This window comes from Oncorhynchus gorbuscha, linkage group LGY (assembly GCF_021184085.1).
Source record: "Oncorhynchus gorbuscha isolate QuinsamMale2020 ecotype Even-year linkage group LGY, OgorEven_v1.0, whole genome shotgun sequence".
NCBI classification, from domain to species: domain Eukaryota; kingdom Metazoa; phylum Chordata; class Actinopteri; order Salmoniformes; family Salmonidae; genus Oncorhynchus; species Oncorhynchus gorbuscha.
In genome coordinates, this window is record NC_060199.1 from 2,695,453 (window position 1) to 2,701,452 (window position 6,000).

A 6,000-nucleotide genomic window follows, 5' to 3' on the forward strand; every position below is an offset into this window, starting at 1 on the left:
CCTCAGGATATATGGTTTCTAGTTTGCATAAAGTCCAGTGAAGTTCCTTGAGGGCCGTTGTGGTATCGGCTTGAGGGGGGATATACACAGCTGTTACAATAACCGAAGAGAATTCTCTTGGGAGATAATACGGTCGGCATTTGATTGTGAGGAACTGTAGGTCAGGTGAGTTTCTGTATGTTTATACAATTACACCATGAGTCATCAATCATGAAACATACACCCCTGCCCTTCTTCCCGGAGAGATGTTTATTCCTGTCGGCGCGAAGCACTGAGAATCCAGGTGGCTGTACCGACTCCGACAGCATATCCCGAGAGAGCCATGCTTCCGTGAAACAGAGTATGTTAAAATCCCTGATGTCAATCTAGAAAGCTTGTCCTGATTTTGTTGTTGTCTGATTTTGTTGTTACCTTGTTATCTAGGGACTGGACATTAGCGAGTAATATACTCGGAAGTGGTGGGTGTTGTGTGCGCCGCCAAAGTCTGACTAGAAGACTGCTCCAGTCTCTCTCTTCTCCGGCTGCGTTGTTTTGGGTCGGCCTCTGGAATCAGTTCAAATGCTGGGGCGGACAAAGGATCTGCGTCGGGAAAGTCGTATTCCTGGTCGTAGTTCTGGTAGAAGCGAGGCAGCACTCTCTGTCGACGCCATCTTTCACAACCATCAAGTGCTATGATGAAACTGGCTCTCATGAGGACCGCCGCAGGAATGGAAGACCCAGAGTTACCTCTGCTGCAGACTATACGTTCATTAGAGTTAGAGGCCTTAGAAATTGCAGCCCAAATAAATGCTTCAGAGTAACAGAGACATCTCAACATCAACTGTTCAGTGGAGACTGATGAATCAGTCCAAGAAACCACTGCTAAATGACACCAATAATAAGAAGAAAGTAGCTTGGGCCAAGAAACACTTGCAATGGACATTAGACCAGTGGAAATTGTCCTTTGGTCTGATGAGTCCAAATGAGATTTTCGGTTCAAACCGCCATGTCGTTGTGAGATGCAGAAGAGGTGAACGGATGATGTCCGCATGTGTGGTTCCCACTGTGAAGCATGGATGTGGAGGTGTGATGGTGCGGGGGTGCTTTGCTGGTGACACCGTCTGTGATTTATTTGAAATTCAAGGCACACTTAACCAGCATGGCCACCATACCATTCTGCAGCCATACGCCATCCCATCTGGTTTAGGCTTAGTGGGACTATCATTTGTGTTTCAACAGGACAATGACCCAACACACCTCCAGGCTGTGTAAGGGCTATTTGACCAAGAAGGAGAGTGATGGAGTGCTACATCAGATGACCTGGCATCCACAATCCCCGACCTCAACCAAATTGAGATGGTTTGGGATGAGTCGGACCACAGAGTGAAGGAAAAGCAGCCAAGTGCTCCGCATATGTGGGAACTCCAGGTGAAGCTGGTTGAGAGAATACCAAGAGTGTGCAAAGCTGTCATCAAGGCAAAGGGTGCCTATTTGAAGAATCTCAAATATAAAATATACTTTGATATGTTAAACACTTTTTTGGTTACTACATGATTCCATATGTGTTCCTTCATAGTTTTGATGTCTTCACTATTATCCTACAATGTAGAAAATAGTAAAAATAAAGAAAAACACTGAACGGGTAGGTATTCTAAAACTTTTGACCGGTAGTGTACAGTGTCAAGAAAAAGTATATGTGAACACTTTGGAATTATCTGGATGTTTGCTTAAATTGGTCATACAATTTGATCTGATCTTCATCTACTCACACAATAGACAAACACAGTCTGCTTTTACTTAATAACACACAAACTATTATGAGGTATGTCTTTATTGAACACACCGTGTAAACATTCATAGTGCAGGGTGGAAAAAGTATGTGAACCCTTGTTTTAGTTCAGCAATATTCTTGTGATGTCTTGTGTGAACCGCTCTCTTGAGGTCATGCCACAGCATCTCAAATCGGGTTGAGGTCAGGACTCTGACTGGGCCATTCCAGAAGGCGAATCTTCTTATGTTGAAGCCGTTCTGTTGATTTACTTCTGTGTTTTGGGTCGTTGTCCCGTTGCGTCACCCAACATCAATTGACGGACAGATAGACTTACATTCTCCTGCAAAAAGTATTGATAAACTTGGGAATTTAGTTTTCTGTCGATGATAGCAAGCTGTCCAGGCCCTGAGGCAGCAAAGCAGCCCCAAACCATGATGCTCCCTCCACCATACTTTACAGTTCGGATGAGGTTTTGATGTTGGTGTGCTGTGACTTTTTTTCTCCACACAGTGTTGTGTTCCTTCCAAACAACTCAACTGTAGTTTTATCTATCCACAGAATATTTTGCCAGTAGCTCTGTGGAACATCCAGATGTGCAGCAATGTTTTTTTGGACAGCAGTGGCTTCTACCGTGGTGTCCTCCCATGAACACCATTCTTGTTTAGTGTTTTACATATCGTAGACTCGTCAACAGAGATTTTAACATGTTCCAGAGATTTCTGTAAGTCTTTAGCTGATACTAGAATTATTCTTAACCTCATTGAGCATTCTGAGCTGTGATCTTGCAGTCATCTTTGCAGGACGGCCAGTCCTAGGGAGAGTAGCAACAGTGCTGAACTCTCTCCATTTATAGACAATTTGTCTTACCATGGACCGATGGACATCAAGGCTTTTAGAGATACTTTTGTAACCCTTTCCAGCTTAATGCAAGTCAACAATTCTTAATCTTAGGTCTTCTGAGATCTCATATGTTTGAGGCATGGTTCACATCAGGCAATGCTTCTTGTGAATAGCAAACTCAAATTTTGTGAGTGTTTTGTATAGGGCAGGGCAACTAACCAACATCTCCAATCTCATCTCAATGATTGGACTCCAGGTTAGCTGATTCCTGATTCCTGAGTCATTAGCCTAGGGGGTTCACATAATTTTTCCAACCTACACTGTGAATGTTTAAATTATGTATTCAATATAGACTAGAAAAATGCAATAATTTGTGTGTTATTGGTTTAAGCACACTGTGTGTGCCTATTGTTGTGTCTTTGATGAAGTTCAGATCAAATTTTATGACCAATTTATGCAGAAATCCAGGTAATTCCAAAGGGTTCACATACTTTTTATTGCCACTGTGTGTGTGTAATATGTATATATATATATATTACATTATCTCCAAAATGTCAGACAGAATTATAATCACATGGTGAAGCCTTGCCTGATTGAACTGCAACATACATTTACCACTCAAATAGTTTCCCTGACAGTTGCCTGGCATGGTATTCAAGTAGGCAGGTAGAGAGCTTGAGGCTTACATCTTAAGTTATGTTATTCCCCGGTAGATTGATCGACGTAGTCTGATCGTCTGGGCTACAGAAATCTGAAAGCATACCACTGACAGAACAGTCCTGGTGTAGAAATGGGGGTACAGGAGAATAGTAATGCCCAGCTGAACACTGGACGGTAATGCATTTCAGTAAGAGATTACCCGAGTCTGTTTTAGGTCTCCATCCAGAACAAGCAAAGATAATGAGTCTGTTAAATAGTATGGCTTGTTTTATGTAAGGCTTTGAGGAGAGGAGTAAAATAAGAGAATTTAGTGGCCGGTTTTCAGATCCTACCCTCAGCCTTATGTAGGTACAGTGAGTCAGTGCTCCCACTTTCTGAAGACAAAGCTACCATTGTCCAGGCAGGGCTGCTTTGTCCAGGCAGTGTTGACTGGCATACATTAGAAAAAGGGCCAAACATAGAAATATAATTACTAGAAGGCCCGTCACCACTGCGATTTGTATGTACCATGATAGTTACACTAATTGGAGATGCTAGTTCTAATAATTATATTTCTATGGGGCCAAACCTGAGCCAAACTTATATCCCTGAGCCAAGGCCAAATAACCTCCTCCAAGGGCATTACTGCTCTTTACCTGGAACTACAGGGAGACAATCTTAGAGAAAATATCAAAAGAATGGTCCCTGTGAAAATAGGGAACAAATACTATCCTTCTAAAAGAGCATTAAGATGTTGAGTGATGTAGCTGAAATTCATCAGAGGGTGATTTGCACTGCCAAGAGGTTCCAAGGACAGTTGAGACACTCAACATTTAAAAACAAATTACATTTGATTCACAAACATGGTGGTGCGTAGCAGACAAACAAGCCATTTGTTAGCAACCTAATCAACACCACGTACTCGACAAAGAAGTTGGAGGTCAAGTTGTTTCTAACATTCTTACACACAGGGTAATTACATTGTGTCCCTCTTTATGTCAGCCTTGTAAAAGAGATGTTGACTTTCTTCAACAATGTTTTGAAAGTAGACCAAGGCTGAGACAGTAGCACAGTCCAGTGCATAGGATTAGCATGAGGGCTGTTTGTGTTTGTTATGATCTGGTGAGTAACTTCAAAAATAACACTCTGCAGAGCATTCCAGTGACCTCGCCGATGTCCAGCCCCGGGGACAGACAGTGTCACAGAGAGACAAGATGTCCTCATCATTTTATGTCAGGGCATCCATGCTCAGGTGTTATAATTGGGTGGAGGGGGGGGGACATGTAGTGGTGGCCGTTTCTTTTGGATTAAATAGCAATTTTGTGAACAGTTCAACCTCTCTGAAATAAAAACACTCCAATTTAACCTTGATGTCCAACTCACATACAGGGTTCTGATGGCATCAATGTGATGTGTACATTTCCTTTATAATTTTCTCCATGATTTTTAGTGGACAATGTTAAGTGGCCTGGCTGGCGGTCCTATATGATGTTCTGAACAGTAGACTACCTGAGGTGCCCCCAGGGCAGGTAAAATGCCAACAGACAGCAGAATATTGCTTTTGGCACTAGCGCCAACTAACGCTAACTTACAAATCGATATGTCGTCCAAAATAATATCGCGCAATGTAACTGTATACATTCTTCACCCATCACTATCCAAATCCATTATTTGCTGAAATGCAATTGCATAGAATGATATGTTGCCAACTGATGTGCTATTTACAGACTGCAGATAATCGAAGACCGGAGAGCATTTGAAGGCCCACTCAATATGTGCTTCTGTGTGCCATTGTTTGAGCTGTTATTAGTTGTTTTTTTACAATACATGTTGTAAGGCCTACTTTACATTTTTCCAAATAATCATTCCATATTGAAATATCATCCCATGACATTAATTTAACAAGTGTATATCCAGAAATCATTCATTATCGTCACTAACATTTTATCCACATTGCAACGATTTATAGGAAAGTGATATACAATTGCCTACCTAGACTGGTGTAACATTAAACCGCTGTGAAATCATAAAAAGACTTAACAGTTTAAATGCGTGTGCCAGGTGCCGGTTGAATGGCACGTGTTATGGCTCCAACAAAATGCACAATCTGATAATGAAGCAACAAGCCACAAAATACAGTTTAAGTTTATATATAAAGTCGTTTCGTGTCTATAACAAAGGTTTTATTACGTTATCACCGACAGTCTTTGTTGGATTCCTAAACAACACCCCGGTGACGCTGTTACGATGTCATACACAGGAGTCGCATTTTTTCTCTGAACATCATCATGTATAAAGTCCTTACTCACCTAATTTGTTACAGTAACTGTCTTTATCCTCTTCAGCACATAATTGAAACATTTCGTATTGTTTCACAGAGGGGCAATGTTACCGTTCACACTAACCATCCGCAGCACATGTGTATCGTTAGCAACATTAATATATTTTGGAATCAGCGGTTCGCCTTCAAAATAAAAGTCTGCAAATGATGCAAACGGGTAAAAAGTCAAAACATGCCACAATTGAACTATAATTATATACAAATTAACAAAATACAATTATTAGTTCATTTGAACCCCCCAAAAGTATAAATCAGTTGATGGGGATGTATTTGAATTCAGAATTTCATTGGGGGCATACTTATATGCACTGTACAGACTAACCTATGGATTGTACACCCATGAAATGGGAGTTCAGCCACTCAGTGACATCCACAGAACACCACTATGTAGAATTTACACAAATATTCGTGTTTTAGCTCTTATTGCAAG

At 41.2% G+C, this 6,000-nt stretch overlaps 1 protein-coding gene across 2 annotated transcripts in view; it reads right to left on the minus strand.

Annotated features, from left to right (window-relative positions):
- The window catches only part of LOC124016632 (volume-regulated anion channel subunit LRRC8A-like), a 58,267-nt gene extending 52,596 nt beyond the window's left edge, over nucleotides 1–5,671 (minus strand). For both annotated transcript variants that reach the window (XM_046332158.1, XM_046332157.1), the window contains exon 1: nucleotides 5,539–5,671. The gene's annotated coding sequence lies outside the window, so the exon portion shown is untranslated. The remainder of the gene's footprint in view (nucleotides 1–5,538) is intronic.
- Between the last annotated feature and the right edge of the window lie 329 nt (nucleotides 5,672–6,000).